Genomic DNA, 18,311 nt, shown 5'->3' on the forward strand with positions numbered 1-18,311 from the left:
CCTTCTTAAAGCAAATGATACTTCTTAAATGCTGAAAATTGTCATGTCATTTGCACATGTTTCTTTTTCCATTTTTGAAACGCACAAGATAAAATTTCTTAATAGAGTAGACAACTAATTTAGATTCAGAGTCAATTCTATAAAGGTTTCCTACTGTACTGCATTGTTTTTGCTTTGCAAAGAGTTTATTAACATTTTTTTTCTGGGTTAGGGGAGGAGTTTGAAAAATTCCTGTACAAGTTATAGCTGAAGAGGCAATGTGGAATACTCCAGTGTGCACAACCCCTGCTTTTATCATAGGTGGCAATTGCAGATTAATTCTGGTGTGGTTAGGCATTTCACAAAGGGAAATTTGAACCTGAGAGCCTATGTCCCCAACAGTGCTAATTGGGAGATGTGGAGTGTGGGGATTTCCACTCTTTGTTAATAAGATCTCCGGCACATTTCCTCTTTGCTTTTGCATTTTCCTTGGTTATGAAGCAGCTGCAGAGAAGTAAAATGTGATTTCCTGTGTTTAAAAGAGTGCTGGCTTTTCTTTCAGAGACTTAAAATTGGAAGGGTGGAATGCATATGGATTGAGTTACCTACAGGGCTAATTTAAACATAGGTGTTTTATTTTTGTTTTTGTTTTTGTTTTTGTAATGAGTTCACTGCATTTGTGCCAGGAATATTTTTGTTCAGATGTTTTGAATTAGCAGATAACTCAGGTTGTCTCAAAAGCAGGCTTCTCTCTAGGCTGATCACTGCTTTAACAGTGTGATTCTTTGCAAGCTGACTGAAAAACCACTAATGGCAAAAGTGCATTCTGTCATATCAATAAAAATACTGTAGTTCCTTTGCAGATTCATGCAGTATAAATGCTTATCTTGATTATTTAACCTGTAAAATTCTCCAAAATGAGAAAAATAGGCAGAGGGTGTTTTTCAAGAAAATACGATAAGGCCATATCAAGGTACAGTGTCCCCAGATACAATGTCAGTGGGAAATGAAAAGAACTTATTCGCAGAGTAGATGCTTAGGAATCATTAGACTTAGGTGAAAGTTCCTATCATAAATTAATACCTCTTTTTGTAGTCATTGTCAATATTTCTTGCCCTAATAATGGTAGTTCATTTTTTTCTTTTTTCTTTTCTTTTTTTTTTTTTTTTTTGAGACGGAATCTTGCTCTGTCGCCCAGGCGGGAGTGCAGTGGCTCCATCTCGGCTCACTGCAAGCTCCGTCTCCTGGGTTCACGCCATTCTCCTGCCTCAGCCTACCAAATAGCTGGGACTACAGGCACCCGCCACCACGCCCAGCTAATTTTTTTTATTTTTAGTAGAGATGGGGTTTCACTATGTTAGCCAGGATAGTCTCAATCTCCTGACCTCGTGATCCTCCCGCCTCGGCCTCTCAAAGTGCTGGGATTACAGGCGTGAGCCACCGCGCCCGGACGTTCATTTTTTTCAAAATATACTTAGGAGCCTATCCTAAACATGGGCCAGACCTGTGGATATTTTTGGATGTGGTTTCTTCCCAAGTCATTCACCATTGTGTTGATGGTACAAGGCTTCTCCACTTATAATCAGAGAAACGTCAGATGACTATTAGTAAACAAGAACTGATTATTAAGTACCAGATTAGCAGAGCTGGATGATCAGATCCAAACCACAGCATTCATTGTTCCTGTAAACTATGTGATCAGTGAAGCTAAACTTGTGTTTAAAACCCAGGCACCTGCTGCCACACCCAGCTAATTTTTGTATTTTTAGTAGAGACAGGGTTTCAGCATGTTGGCCAGGCTGGTCTCGAACTCCTGACCTCAAGTGATCTGCCTGCCTTGGCCTCCCAAAGTGCTGGGATTACAGGTGTGAGCCACGGTGCCTGGCCTGTTACTTTCTATTAATAAGTACACAACACCCTAAACAATTCAAGGCATCTTAATCTCCATTAAGAACAACAACAAAATAATTTTTGTCATGCTGTTAAATCTATCACTATGGATAAAACTGGTGCAAATTGGTCAAATGGATCCAACAAACACTGATGTCCAAGTTGGGATATTCGTAACTATTAATAATACGTAACTATTGATCAATAGTTTAAAAGATCTCTTTATTCTTTTTCTTTTTGAAGGTTCTCGAAGAGTTTTTTTCTGAAATATGTTGTTGAGCTTCCCAGTTTGTTTCCTCATCCTCAAACTGATGTTGTTTCTTCTCTAATTCTTTGTGTTATGCTTCTTTTTCATTTGCTCATGGCACTGCCATTGGAGCTCAACTTCAGAGTCCTTCAGTTTTTGAACTTTTTTTTACCTTCATTTCAAACACCTGCTCCATTTCCAGCTCCGTCTCCTTCATTTTAGCTACATGCTCCCTTCTTTCTTCCATTTGTGCCAGAAGGCTCTTAGTAAGCCCTTATTTGTTATCAACTCCATTATAAGTCACAACTGCCAGTTTTCTCCTTTCATAGTGGGCACTTAGTAACATCTTTCAAATCGTGCATATGTGTTATCAACATATTTCTTAGAATTGTAAAAACAATGTTCACCATTTTCAACTTTACCAACACCCCAAGGATACTGCCTTCCCCTAACCCTTTTGCCATTAAGTTCAATGGTATAGTATTACTACCTACCTAAGCAAGAGGTAAATGGTCCTTCTTCTTTTTAACAAGCTTGTTGTCTTCTTCACCTGTTTCTGGAAATTTATATATTTTAAGTTCTTAGATTTCTTTCATTATCTGTTTTAAAGTTATTATCTGGTTTAATTCCATGTCCTGAAGGAGCAGTGAAGTATAAACCCAGCACCCTGTTATCAGGCATCTGAAATCTGTTCACTTGTGATTCTGCATTTAGGTAGTCCACAGATTTACTATCAATGTAGTTGATGACGAGCTGCCAGCAATTACTATAATCTACTGCATCTCCAAATCCTGGGGTATCAACTATTGTGAGCAGCAACTTAACACTACCTTCCTTGATTAAAACTTTGGATTATTCCTCCTGTACAGTCTTTTTAGTAATAATTCTATGAGAAAGACTTAGATATTCTGGAGAATGCAAATCTATGAGGAATCATGAGTTGATTAATGTTGTCTTTCCTGGATTTCCCACCACCATAAGTGTGAATTCAAACGTTCTCTTCACTGATTCTCTGGATACTTGATTTGGGAGATTGGCAAATCCCACACATTTCCATCATTCCAGTCGTCCAGATTCCAACAGAAGAAATCCACAGAAGAACCACGGTGCTGCTGTTGACGCTCCTCTCCTAATCAGCAGTGGATCTCGCACTCCAGGTCATTCTTTTCAAAACACTGATGTAATCCTATTACTCCCCTGCCTCAAAACCTTCAGCAGTTTCCCATTCCTGCCCTGCAAGTAATTCCTCCAGTTTGGTCGCAGCCTACTTTTCAGGCCTCATTGCTTGCCACTCTCCTCTACAGACACCTGCGTCAGCCAGTGCCAGCTAATTAGTGGCTCTAGACTGCTTTGTGTTTTCTTCCTCTTCTTTTTCCCGTCATCTAAAATATACTTCTACCTCCAAATCCTGTTTTTCCTTCGTGACTATCTCAGTCCCTTTTCTGTCACACAACCTTTTTTGACCCCTGTAGTCTGCATTTATCTTTTCTTCCTTTGAACTTGTAGCATTTATTAACCCTGGCACACATCTGGCTATTGATCCTATACTATGTGTTCTTGTTTCAGTGTTGTTTAGTTTTTCATATCAGTATCTATTGTTATTTCAACCAGATTAGAAACTCTGAGGGACAGGACACCCTTTTTCCTATTTTCCACAATGCTTGGCATCCAGTAGGTGTGTAATAAATACGGTTATTTATACATTAAATAATCCAGTGCTTACATTTATTATGTCATAGCTACCATTTCAGTTAATCTTTACAATAACTTTGAGGGAATGAGTATTTTCTCTCCTTGACAAATGAGGAAACTGAGGCTCAGAAAAGTTCGGTAACTTGCTGAAACCACACAGGTTAAGTGATGAAGTCGGGATTCAGACCCACATCTTTGGACTCAGTAACACTTGCTGTTTAACCATACTGGTAATTCTGCCTCCTTATGAGACTGGTGTATGTTTTCTGAGGATGGGAAATTACCTAACACTTAGCTTACTATTATTTGCTTGATAATTGCAGAAGAAAAGGTGTGCAAACCTGGATTCGTAGTGATTCCTAGCAGGAATAATGAAACAGATTCAAACTGTGCCAAAGTTCACAGGAAAATAGAATTTCCCTTAATCTCGTTGATTACTGGTGGAATGACTCATCTTCCAGTTGTACGTTGCTCTTGAGTTACTCAGATATTTGTATAAGTTAGACAGCGGAGGGAAAACCACTGATGAGATGTACAAGACACGTCATTTGAGCTGATGAATGTTCCTGGGATATCCCCAAGATTTCTACCTGAGTATTCCTGCCTGTCCTATTTACTGTTGGACTCTTTCACCTTTTGGTTTTCTTTCAGAGTAAAATCACTTCCCATTTCCTTTCTGCTTTCCACTTGGATAACTTTCACAGGCTACTCTGTTACTGCTGCAGTGCACAAAGATTTACTGTCTACATATTTAACATTAGTCCGATTTACTGTTGAATTTATGCACTAGAAATTTCAGGAATTTAAATTTTTCCTTTTTCATTCTCTTCTCTGCTTCCGATTTTTTTCACTAAAAGAGGACAAAAATCGCCCAAACTATTTTCTTTTTTTAAAAAATTAGCAATAGAATTGAGTATAGATGGTAGTAAATTCTGCTTCATTTCTGTGGGAACATTGAAAACTTGATGGCTTCTGCAAATGACTGATAAATTGTTTCTGCTTTATAAAGAAAGGAAACAGCTCATTCAACTCAATGAAGTCATTAGTAAACTGGGAATTAGAAATAAAGATTCTGTATTTTTTTGTTGTCATTAATTTGGTCTTTCTGTCTGCATCTGTTTTCTCACAAGTTTGTTTTGAGGATAGATCAGAAGACATATGCACATTGTAAAGCATAAAGTAATCCTTAAGGATGCACTACAGGCAATCCTCAGCCAAAAACCATGATTTATGAACCATGCATACATGCATACTACAAAGGGATCGATCTTACCTCAGTCTAGTGCCCTTTGAAGGCGACAAGCTAAATGGTCTTTTTGGCCCCTGAATCAGAATACCTGGGAACAACTGAAATGTAGACATATTTTTCTTATACATGTGGAAGCAGTTAGGTTATGGGTCCTTTCAGGGATTCATCTACTCTACTGCCATGTGAAGACCGGAGCCCATTTCTCAGTCAGGAACAGGAAGCAGGAAAAGTTACTTTCCTGGTATCCAGTGTTAAAACCCAAAGAGTTATAAATGTTGACAAACTATTGGTAAAACTTGTGGTATTATTATTTACCTAAAGCACATACAGGGGCTTTTATAGTATAGACTTTTTACAGTCAAATCATTTAATTTTATTGAGTCCTTACAATAGCCCTTCGAAGTATGTGTTAATAACCCCACTTTATTCCTGAGGAACGTAAGGCCCAGAAAAGTGAAGCGATTTGATCGGTGAAGGGGCTTAAATTTTCTACACATTTCCTTCCAAGGACGAAGGGAAGTTAGACACTGTGTTGGCACTTTAGAGCAGATTCTGGGTTAGGTGTGAAGCAGAGGGGATTTCCAGGGTGTGTAAGCATGGACAAACTCCTTGAATGAAAGCAGAATTTTTTCTTTCTTTAAAGAAGTTAACAGCATTTTGGGGTTTGCAGGACTCAGGCTGTGTTACTGCCTTTTTTATTTTTTGGCCTGATTTGTTTCTTTCTAATTTGGGAGCAAGATTTTATAATTAAAAATATAATGCCTTTTGCCCTTTCTTTGAGCTATTCTCCATAAATCTGTAAGAATATGATATGAAAAGGAAGAAGAGTGGGATTAAAAATAATATAGCTGATTCTGTCTAGAAATTTAATTTCTAAACTATCTTTACCTGAGTTAGATCTATTTCTCCAAAGATCAGTCAAGATTTAAGAAATAACTTTAAACTTGTAAGTAAATTCTTTTCTATCTGGAATTTACAGGATAATGTATTAATACTTGGAAATGATACCTAACTGCTAGGGAGCATGCATCTTTAGCTCATGATTCTAGATGATTGAGAATTTTTTAGGGAAACTTTTTCAGTCCTTCATGTAGTTGATAGTGGGCTATTATTTTATATTTCTAGAATGAAAAATAGGTTATCTTCTTTCTCCTTCCTCTCTCTCCTCTTCCCCTTCTCTTTTTTCTTCTTTCTAGCTGTATGGAATGACCGTAATTTAATTATTCATTGAGTCTCCTATTAATGAGTATTTAACTTGTTTCAAATCTTTCACTATTACAAAAGTGTCACAGTGAATCATCTTACATTTGTAATTTATCACATATTCCAAGATAGATGTAAGATAGATTCCCACAAATTGAATTGCTAGCACAATGGAGACATATTAATTTTGATTGGCCTTCATGGAAATTTTAACAGTATATACTGTGATCAGCAAAATATGAGAATTCTTTCTCCACACCTTGAAGATTCAGTGTGTTATCAAACAGTTTGATCTTTGCCTATATGAAGTAAAAAAATAAAATTGCAGTATAGGATTAATTTACAATTTTCTTGGAGTGTGGTGGAGCATATTTTCATAGGTTTAAGAGGCACTTATATTTATTTTCTGCAAACTGCTCCTGTCTTGTCTGTTTTTTGAGTTATTGACTGTTTTCATATTAATTTTAGGAGCTCTTTATTTGAAAAATCATCTGTGATTTAAATTACAATTTTTGAGGCTTATTTTTTTTTCTCTATGTATACTTTAAAATATTCGAATTTGTCAGACTTTCCTTTTATGGCTCCTGGGTTTCATATTTAGAAAGATTTTTTCTGTTGCAAGGTTATTGAAAAGCCAACAAACACAAAAAACTTCCTTTTGCTCCCTTCACTTTTGTTGTTTTTCTCTAAATTTTTCATCCATTTGGAATTTTTTTCTGATGTGAGGTATAGTTCCAACTTAATTTCCTCCCCAGCTAATTAGCCAATTGTGCCAACATCATTTGTTTAACAACCCATATTTTACCCCACTAGGGATAAAGCGGGATGTTACTTTTAGCATATACCAAATTCTTCATATAAATATTTAGGTCTCTTTTTGGACTTTCTGTTCTGATTCACTAATCTGCATTCCTAACAGTATGACACTATTTTGATTATTGTAGTTTTATGATATATCTAATATCTATTAGAGCTAATTTTTATAACTTGGGTTCTGGCACTTTCTTTAATAAACTTACCAGAGGTAAATATTATAGGCCTCTGATAAAATGTATTAATAATGCTCCCTGGGGCAAAATCATGTTTTATATATGTGACAGAGTCCTATTACCCGTGGCTTTTAAGCGTTTTTTAACACAACACAGATACAATATACATTTTATGTAATAACACATTTATAAATGAAAAAAAATTTATACATAAAAAAATTATGTACTCTTGCTATATTTGTTGCACTCTATTTTAGTTCTGTTTATTTCTCCCTGAAATGCTGGTTGCAACTGTATTAAATTGATCTCATGACCTAGTAAGGTGTTGTGACCTGCAGTTAAAAAAACACCTTATTATTTGATGTTGTAATCATAGCCATTCTAACTGGTTTGAGATGGCATCTCATTGTGCTTTTAATCTGCATTTCTCTGATGATTAGTGATATTGAGCATTTTTTCATATGTTTATTAGCCACTTGTATGCCTTCTTTTGAGAAGTGTCTGTTCATGTCTTTTGCCTCTTTTTTAATGGGGTTATTTGTTTTTTGCTTGTTGAATTAAGTTCCTTGTAGATTCTGGATATTAGACCATTGTTGGATGCAGTTTGTAAATATTTTCTCCTATTCCGTAAGTTGTCTGTTTACTTTAATAGTTTCTTTTGCTATACAGAGGCTCTTTAGTTTAATTAATTAATTAGGTCCCACTTGTCAATTTTTGTTTTTGTTGCAATTGCTCTTGGGGACTTAACCAAAAATTATTTGCCAAGGCTGATGTCAAGAAGGGTATTTCCTGGGTTTTCTTCTAGGATTTTTATAGTTTGAGGGTATACATTTAAATCTTTAATCCATCTTGAGTTAATTTTGATATGTGGTGAAAGGTAAGGGTCCAGTTTCATTTTGCTACATATAACTAGCCAGTTATCTGAGCACCATTTATTGAATAGGAATTCCTTTCCCCATTGCTTGTTTTTGTTGGCCTTGTCGAAAATCAGTTGTATGTGAGTGTGCAGCTTTATTTCTGAGTTTTCCATTCTGTTCCATTGGTCTCTATGTCTGTTTTTGTACCAGTATGAGGCTGCAGAGAAAAGGGAATGCTTATACACTGTTGATGGGATGTAAATTAGTTCAGCCACTGTGGAAAGCAGCTTGGAGATTTCTCAAATAACTTAAAACAGAGCAACCATTTAACTCAGGAATCCACTGCTGGGTGTATACCCAAAGGGAAATGGATCATTATACCAAAAAGACACATCCACTCATATGTGCATTGCTGTGCTACTCACAATAGCAAAGACGTGGAATCAACCTAGTGCCAATCAGTGGTGGACTGGATAAAGAAAATGTGGTACTATACACCATGGAATGCTATGCAACCATAAAAAAGAACAAAGTCATGTCCTTCACAGCAACGTGGATGGAGCCGGATGCCATAATGCTAAGCAAATTAATTCAGTAAGAGAAAAGCAGATACTGCAAGTTCTTACTTATAAATAGGAGCTAAACATTGAGCATACATGGACATAAACATGGGAACAACAGACACTGCAGACTGCTGGGGGGGTGGGGTATGGGTTGAAAAGCTACCTACTGGGTACTGTGTTCACTACCTGGGTACAGTATACCCATGTAACGAACCTCTACATGGATCTCCTGTATCTGAAATAAAAGTTGAAATACTGAAATAAATAAAAATAAGGAAAAAAGAAAAATCCTTCATTAGACATATCCAGGTGAAATTCCATTAGTCCTTATTAGTCTCTTTTGGGAAGGGAGTAGGGGAGTGGGAGTGATGTATCTCCTTAAATAAAATAGGGAGACCACATCAAAGAAAGTAGGATTTCCCAGCCAAAAAAAACTCATGAAGGACGTTTGCAAAGTTTCTCTCCCATTGTTTGCAGGTACCTTGCAGGGAAGGGCAGCAGTCTTGATTGGCACGCCTTGCTTAAGAATACAGGCCACACTATTAAAATGTACCATATAGGAAGAAGGAAATAACTATTATAGTGCATGTGCCAAGAGGTTTAGGCCCCGTGTGTAAACTACTCCATGATCCTTAAACATAGTTGTTTTGATGTCTTCTGGCTTTTGGGATTTCTAGCTTGAATTTCTTAGTTTTGAGATGGGGTCTTACTACGTTGCCCAGGCTGACCTGGAACTCCTGGGCTCTGGCAATCTTCCTGCCTCAGCCTCCTGAGTAGCTGGGGTCCAGCTTGATTTTTGTTGCTCTGAGGGATAGTACAAGAGAATGAACTTCTGGGTTTTGAACCCCAAGTTCACCATTTACTAGTTAGGTGATCTGCTTAACTTTTCTATGCTTTATTCTCCTAATCTGTTAAGTGGGAAAAATGATAATATCTACCTCATACCATTGTTACGGCAATAAGAAAGTATATGTAAAGCACTTAGAATTTTTGTTTCTTAATAGTATTGTGATCTACATGGCACATGGAAAGCACTATGTAAGTTTATGATATTATTTATTTGACTTGGAAGTGTGTAGGATTTTTTTCTTTAATCTCACAATTAAACATTTTGTGAGGAGACGATTAGGTGATTTTTTTCATTGTTTCCCAGAATCTCATGTCATGTGCCCTTTAAAATGTAAGGTTTTTTTTTGGAGACAGAGTCTTGCTCTGTTGCCCAGGCTGGAGTGCAGTGGCATGATCTTGGTTCACTGCAACCTCCGCCTCCTGGGTTTAAGCAATTCTCCTGCCTCAGCCTCCTGAATAGTTGGGATTACAGGCACCTGCCACTACACCCAGCTAATTTTTGTATTTTTTGTAGAGACAAGGTTTCACCATGTTGGCCAGGCTGGTCTTGAACTCCTGGCCTCAATGGATCCACCCACCTCAGCCTCCCAAAGTGCTGGGATTACAGGCATGAGCCAGTGTACCCGGCCAAAAAGTAGGTATTTTTTAATCTTGGGGAAGTTGTATTTAAAAAAAAAAAAGATTCTTCTTCTTTTTGTTTTGATTTATTCTTTGAGAACACCCTTCTGAGGCTTAAAAGTTGGATCTCTGTTCTCTGTCCCTCATATCCATAATGTTCTTTCTCTTAACATTCTTTCTTCTTTTCTTCTGCACTGAAGTAGAATTTCTCAAAATTTGTGCTGCATTTCATGAAATACATGTTCTAGTATATTAGTTCTAATCTTTACTGCTTTCAAAGCATATTTAAATTCTGCTGTTGCATTTTTTTCCATTTGTATTTTATTTTTGGATCTCTTTGCATCTCTTGCTATTCTCTCCTTAAAGCTTATTGCTCTTTCTTCATAGATGCAACCGAATTTGTCCTCTTCTTTGAGGGATCCAGGCAGAGGTCTTCTAAATTGTGTTTGAGTTTCAGAACATGCTTTTATCTGAATCTTTTTTTTTTTTTTCTTTTTTTGAGATGGAGTCTCGCTCTGTCGCCAGGCTGGAGTGCAGTGGTGTAATCTCGGCTCACTGCAACCTCTGCCTCCTGGATTCAAGCGATTCTCCTGCCTCAGCCTCCCAAGTAGCTGGGACTACAGGCGCGTGCCACCACGCCCAGCTAATTTTTTTGGTATTTTTAGTAGAGACAGGGTTTCACCATGTTGAGCAGGATGGTCTTGATCTCTTGACCTTGTGATCTGCCCTCCTCGGCCTCCCAAAGTGCTGGGATTACAGGTGTGAGCCACTGTGCCCGGCCTATCTGAATCTTTAAGGCAAAGCTCCTAACGTATCTTTCATTGGCCTGCGATAGACTTTTTCACCCTATTGAATTATCCTTGAGAGAAGAGATCCATTAATGCTCAGCATATGCCATTAGGTAGATGGGCAGAGTGTACTTACCCCCTCATTGTCCCTTCAGATGCTGGCAGTTTCCACCTTTTGGATCTAGACTCATCAGGATATTAATCCAGTTTATCTGGTAAGCTGCATGAAGATGGGGCATTTTTCCTCTCTGGCTTATCAAGTCAGATGCCATTTATAATTCTTCTCTGAACAGCTTATGAAAGATTATTCCTTGGTGTCATGTGCTTGTCTTATCTTACTTTCAGTCCCATTACCTGCTTATACCACTTCTCTTTAGATGATAAAGTGTTCAAAGATGCTGTATTCGCCTAACTCTCCTGCCTTGAAGGTTAATTATTTTATTAGGATAGAAGAAAACAGCTAATGGACCACCTGGATTGAGTGGTAAAGTAAACTTGCTTGAGAGATGTTTGACATGTGGTAAGGAGACCATCACTGTTTTTTCTGTTTATTGCAGCCCTTTTTCTTAAAATCGAGTTAAAGTACTTTTTCTGCTTTACTTTGAGTCACCTCTACTCTTTTTTGTCTCCAAAGCTGGAGAAATGCGCTTAGATAGTTTGTCTCAATAAATTACCATTGATTACTATTGGTCATTTGGTTAGGAGAACTCTCCCAAACTTCTCTTCTCTTTAGTTTACAGTACTGTTGCCAGTTTAAAATTTCTCTAGCCTCCATGTTAGTTGTTAGCTTACAGTGATACTTTTTAGCCATGTGGCTTCATTTTCCCCTAGCTACGTTAAAGCAGTCATGTTAATGTTCTTATTTAGGATCTATTTGGCTTCCATGGTTTAAAGAATGCACAGGAAGTAATTAGACACAGAGATGGATTTTTTATTGTTCCCATGTTAAGAGCACTGCTTCCAACCAAAAGAGCTGGTATTCCCCTGTTTTTCCACATCTGCTATGACTAAAGCCAGTTGCTTTAATACCGAATTCACAAAGACCTTTCTCACTTAATGTCCTACTCTAGCAAATAAGAAGAAATAAGTGGAAAACAATAATGCATACTCAAAACTTTGCATAAAAAGTAGTGATCGTCACATGTTAACTATATCCATGTGCTGCAGACACCAGATAATATTTTCTAAGGATTAGAAGAAAGGGAGTATTAAAGCAACTGGCTTTAACACATTTTTCCCCCATTCATTCATTAGTTAATAGACACTTGAATTGTTTTTGGTTTTTGGCAATTAGGAATAAAGCCACTGTTAACATTCACATATAAGTCTTTGGGTGTGTATTTTCTTATTTCTTCTGTGAATACTCATAAATGGGACTGCTCAGTTATATCATAAATATATGTTTAACTTTGTAAGAAACTGCTGAATTATTTTCCAAAGTGGTTGTACCATCCCGCATTCCCATCAGCAATGTTTGGAAATTCCAGTTGCTCCACATACTTGTTATGGGTCAGTCTTTTTAATTTCGGCCATTCTAGTGGGTGTATAATGATATCTTACTATGGTTTTAAATTTGCATTTTCCTAAAGACTAATGATGTTGAGTATTTTATAATAGTTATTGGACCAAAGGGAGTTCTTCATCTTTGTAACACTGATATAATAAGATTATTTAATTGTGAGTTGATACTCAGGTTTTGTCACCTGTCCCGATAATGTCCATAACAAGCTTTTCCTTCCTCTAGATCCAAACTATGACCACACATTGGGTTTAGTTGTCATGTTTCTTTGGTTTCTTTTAATCTTAGTTTTCTTTGTCTTTCTTATACCTCAACTTAAAAAAAAATAATAAAAAAGCATAGGCCTATTATTTTGTAACATGTCTCTCAATTTGGGTTTATCTGATATTTCCTTATGATAAGATTCAGGTTGGTATTTTTGGCAAGAATGTTACAGAAATTATCTTATAACCTTTTCAAGGGCATTGTATCAAGGACCCCCGTATGTGACTATTAGTGATGACTTTATATGTTGCCCAAGAAATTTATGCCTATTCTAATGTTGCTAATAATTTTCCTGTTTTTTTCTAGAATTTTCATAGTTTTGGCTTTAAGTTTATGAACTGTTTAGAAATATTTTGTGTGTGTGATGTGAAATAGGGATTGAGGTTCATTCTTTTTTTTTTCAACTTTTTGCCTTATTAGCTTTTCCTATTTCTTTGATTTCTGCTTATTATTATTCTACTTTCTTTGAAATTTAATTTGCTCTTCTTTTTCTACCTTTTTAAGTTGAAAACTTAGGTCAATGTTTTATGACCTTTCTTTCTTTTTTTTTATATAAGTATTTAAAGCTATGTATTTCCTGCTAAGTACTAGTATACTGCATCCCATAAATTTTGATATGTAATTTTTATTATCACTTAGTTCAAAATATTTCCTAATTCCCTTTGTAATTTTTTTTGACCCTTGGGTTATTGAGAAGTGTATTTAGGAATACTTGGGGCTTTTATAGATATTTTACTGCTAGTGGTTTTTTGTTTAAGTGTGTGTGTGTATGTGTGTGTGTATGTGTGTATCAGCAACTATACTCTTTAAGATCTCAGTATTTTGAAATGTATTGAAACTTATTTTATGGTTAGTCTATTCTCACACTGCTATAAAGAACTGCCTGAGCCTGGGTAAATTTACAAAGAAAAGAGGTTTAATTGACTCAAGGTTCTGCATGGCTGGGGAGGCCTTAGGAAACTTACAATGATGGCAGAAGGGGAAGCAGGCATGTCTTCCACGGCAGCAGGCAAGAGAGTATGTGAGAGCACAGGAAAAACTACCGTTTATAAAACCTTCAGATCTCGTGAGAATTCACTCACTATCACGAGAACAGCATGGAAGAAACCACCCCCATAATCTAATCACTTTTTACCAGGTCTTCCCTTCAACACCTGGGGATTACAATTCAAGGTTAGATTTGGGTGGGGACACAAAGCCAAACCATATCAGTGGCCTACTTGTGGTCTGTCTTGGTAGATGTTCCATGTGCACTTGAAAAGGAATACGTAGTCTGCTATTGTTGGGCATAGTGTCCTACAGATATAGATTTGTCTTCGAAGTCCTTACTGATTTTTATCTACTTGTTCAATCAATTATGCAGAGAAGAGTGTTGAAATCTCCATCTGTAATTGTAGATTTACCTGTTCCTCCTTTGTTCTGTCAGCTTTTCCTTTATCCACATCTTGAAGCTCTATTCTTATTTATGATATGACTTCGATATATTGATCCGGTCATCATTATGAAATGTCCCTTCTTTTTGTAGTATTCCTTTTCTTCAAGTCTATTTTGTCTAACATTAGTGTCACCATTCCAAGTTTCTTAAGCTTATTGATGCATGATACATATTTTTCCCTACTTTTCACTTTCCTGTTATTCTGTATTAAAGATAAGTACATCTATTATAGATAGCATTTTTTATAAGGTTGGATTTAAGCATTTCATTTTGCTATTTGTCTTCTATTTATCCCATCTGCTTTTTGTTCTTCTGTTTCTCCTTTGATGTCTCCTTTTGGGTTAATCGAATTTCTTTTAATTTGTCATTTAATTCATCTATTGGCTTTTATCTATACCTTTTTACTTTTTTTTTAAACTTTTAAAAAATTTTATCAACTCTGGCCTACAGATCTACATTATTTTTTAAATGTATGATTTGGGCTTTACAATCTGAATCCTTAACTTAATTCAGTCTACTTACAGTTTATATTGAATGATTTCACATGAAATATAAGAACATTATAGCAATAGAATTCCATTTACCACTTCCTGGTCTTTGTGCTATGTTTTATTGTAGCTTAAAACATATATTACATGTGTATGTGTTTTAAGCCCCATAATATAGTGCTATGATAATTTTTGCTTTAAGTAGTCATATGTCTTTTAAAGAAATTAAAAGAATAAAAAGTATATTCTTTTTTATAAATACCCACATCTTTACCATTTTATTTTTGGTGTTTTTTCATTTCTTCCAAGTCTAGGTTTTCATCTGATATTTTTTCCCTTCAGCCTGAAGAAATTGCTTTAGCTTTTCTTTCTTTCTTTTCTTTTTCTTTTTTCTTTTTTTTTTTGTGACGGAGTTTCACTCTTGTTGCCCAGGCTGGAGTGTAATGGCGCAATCTCGGCTCACCGCAACCTCTGCCTCCCGGGTTCAAGCAATTCTCCTGCCTCAGACTCCCGAGTAGCTGGGATTACAGGCATGTGCCACCACACCCAGCTAATTTTGTACTTTTAGTAGAGATGGGGTTTCTCCATGTTGGTCAGGCTGGTCTTGAACTCCCAACCTCAGGTGATCCACCCACCTCGGCCTCCCAAAGTGCTGGGATTACAAGCATGAGCCACTGCACCTAGCCTTCTTTCTTTTTTATAGAGACAGTATCTTGCTGTGTTGCCCAGGCTGGTCTTGAATTCCTGACCTCAAGTGATCCTCCTACCTGGGCCTCTCAAAATGCTGGGATTACAGGCATGAGCCATGGCACTGGCCAGCTTTAGCATTCCTTATGTTGCAGGCTTGCTGGTGATGAATTATCTGTTTTCATTTACCTGAATATATCTTTATTTCACCTTAATTGTTTTTGGCAATTTTTGAAGGATATTTTTACTAGATATAGAATTGTGGATTGAAAGCAGTTTTTTGTTGTTGTTATTTTATTTGTTGTCTGTTATCCTTTTAAAGATGTTCTCTGGCCCCATTGTGTCTGATGAGAACTAAACTGTCATTTGTATCATTATTCCTTTTTATGTTATGTATCCATTTTTCTGACTGCTTTTAAGATTTTTCTATTTTTTATTTTCATCAGTTTTACTATGACGTACCTAGTTACAGTTTTACTTATGGTTTTCTTTGTGTTTATTCTGCTTTGAGTTTGCTCTGCTTCTTGGGTAAGTTATGTATTTCACCAAATTTGAGGATGTTTTGGCTATTCAAATACTTTTTATTACTCTATCCTTTCTATCCTCTCCTTCTAGACTGTAATTACACGTTAATCTGTTTGATATTGTACCACAGGTTACTGAGACCCAATTCATCTTTTTGCTTTCATTAAATTGTATAATTTTTTGTTGCTCTGTCTTTCATGTTCACTGACTCTTTCTTCTGCCATCTCCAATCTGCTGTTAAATCCACCCTAGGAATATTTTATTTCACATTTGTGCTTTTTGGTTCTGTAATGTTCATTTTGTTAATTTTTCTAGTTTACAGTCTCTGTGGAGATTTTCTTTCTTTGCATTAATTATGACTATATTTACTTCTAATTTTTTTTTTTTTTTTTTTGAGATGGAGTTTCACTCTGTTGCCCAGGCTGGAGTACAGTGGTATAATCTTGGCTCACTGCAACCTTCGCCTCCCAGGTTCAAGTGATTCTCCTGCCTCAGCCTCCCAAGTAGCTGGGATTACAGGTGCCCACCACCACATCCGGCTAATTTTTGTATTTTTAGTAGAGATGGGGTTTCACTATATTGGCCAGGCTGGTGTTGAACTCCTGACCTCAGGTGAGGCACCTGCCTCAGGCTCCCAAAGTACTGGGATTACAGGCAGAATTCTTGATTATATTTGTAATAGTTACTTTATAGCTCTTGTCTGCTAACTCAGGCATCTACACTTTGGATTGGTTTCTTTCTTTTCTTTCTTTCCTTCCTTCCTTCCTTCCTTCCTTCTTTCTTTCTTTCTTTCTTTTTCTTTCTTTCCCCTCTTTCCTTTCTTTCCCTTCCTCTCTCTCTCTCTCCCTCTCTCCCTCTCTCTCCTCTCCTCTTTCTTTCTTTCTTTCTTTTCTGAGAGTCTCGCTCTGTCACCAGGCTGGAGTGCAGTTGCATGATCTCAGCTCACTGCAACCTTCGCCTCCCGGGTTCAAGCGATTCTCCTGCCTCAGCCTCCTGAGTAGCTGAGACTACAGGTGTGCACTACCATGCCCAGCTAATTTTTATTTTTAAGCTAACTTTTTTATTTTTAGTAGAGACAAGGTGTCACCATGTTGGCCAGGGTGGTCTTGATCTCTTGACCTCGTGATCCACCTGCCTCCGCATCCCAAAGTGCTGGGATTACAGGTGTGAGCCACTGCGCCCAGCCAGTTTCTTTTTTTTTTTTTTGGAGATAGAGTTTCTCTCTGTTGCCCAGGCTGGAGTGCAGTGGCGTGATCTTGGCTCACTGCAACCTTCACTTCCCAAGATCAAGCAATTCTCTTGCCTTAGCCTCCTGAGTAGCTGGGATTATAGGCATGCACCACCATGCCTGGATAATTTTTGTATTTTTAGTAGAGATGCGGTTTCACCGTGTTAGCCAGGCTGGTCTTGAACTCCTGACATCAAGTGATCCACCCACCTGAGCCTCCCAAATTGCTGGGATTACAGGCTTGAGCCACTGTGCCCAGCCCAGATTAGTTTATTTTGAATCCCTTTTTTCTTGACTGTGGATCACATTTCTGTATTTCTTTTTATGTTTATTAATTTTCAGTTGTGTATCAGACATTGTGAATGACATATTGCAGAGGCTTTAGAGATTATCTATGTTTGTCTAGAAATTATTGATTTTTTGCTAATTTAGCAGGCTGTTAAACTTCTTTAGACTTAGACTCCAAACTGTCTCCCTTGCAGTGGGTAGCAGCTGAGATCTCTGCTTAGGTCTTTCAAGTCTTTCACCTGTTGCTTTTTTGCTGGGCTTCTTGGAATCTTCTCCAAGCATGTGCGGATCATGTTTTACCCAAGGATTTGAGGAGATTTATGTGCAAATTTTGTGGTTTTATCCTTTCTAGGATTCCCCGTCATTTTCCAGCCTCTGGTTGCCCCAAACTCTGTCTTCTGTTTCCTCAAACCAGTAAGTTCTGCAGCTTTCTGCTTGATTTCCAGCTGTTCCTGCTGGCCATACTGTCTGGAGATTGCCCTCTGACCAAGAAAAATTTTACCTAGTGTAATTCCCTTCTTTTCTTTCCTTCATTTTCCCAAATATAGTGGCTTTAAAAAAACGCAATCATTTATTACTATTATTATTGTTGTTCTCTCTCATGGTTCTAGGGGTTGATGAGACTCAGTTGATGCTTCTTGCTTGGGTCTCCTATTGTAATCAAATAGGGGCTGGGGGTCATCTTGAAATCCCCTTCAGTCTCATCGGTGTGGTGATTGATGCTAGCTGGCTGTTGGCTGGGACTCCGTTGGACTGTCAGATGGAACACTTACATATAACGTCTACTTGGGCATTCTCAGGATGGCTGGTTTCCAAGAGCAAGCATCCTGAGAGTGACAGCCAGATGAAAGCTGTATTATGTTTTATTTCCTAGCCTCAGAAATCACATAATGTCACTTCTGCCACATCCCACTCATTGAGGCAGTCACAAAGGAGAGCCCATATTCAAGCAT

The 18,311-nt window shown here is 37.3% G+C and overlaps 1 protein-coding gene and 1 pseudogene across 5 annotated transcripts in view; one reads left to right on the forward strand and one right to left on the reverse strand.

Moving 5' to 3' along the window:
• Positions 1-18,311, forward strand: part of PRORP (protein only RNase P catalytic subunit) — a 158,039-nt gene that overhangs the window by 33,313 nt on the left and 106,415 nt on the right. The gene's annotated exons all lie outside the window — the stretch shown is intronic.
• Positions 1,986-3,338, reverse strand: LOC103786554 (septin-7-like; annotated as a pseudogene).

This window comes from Pan paniscus, chromosome 15 (genome assembly GCF_029289425.2).
Source record: "Pan paniscus chromosome 15, NHGRI_mPanPan1-v2.0_pri, whole genome shotgun sequence".
In the NCBI taxonomy this organism is placed as follows: Eukaryota; Metazoa; Chordata; class Mammalia; order Primates; family Hominidae; genus Pan; species Pan paniscus.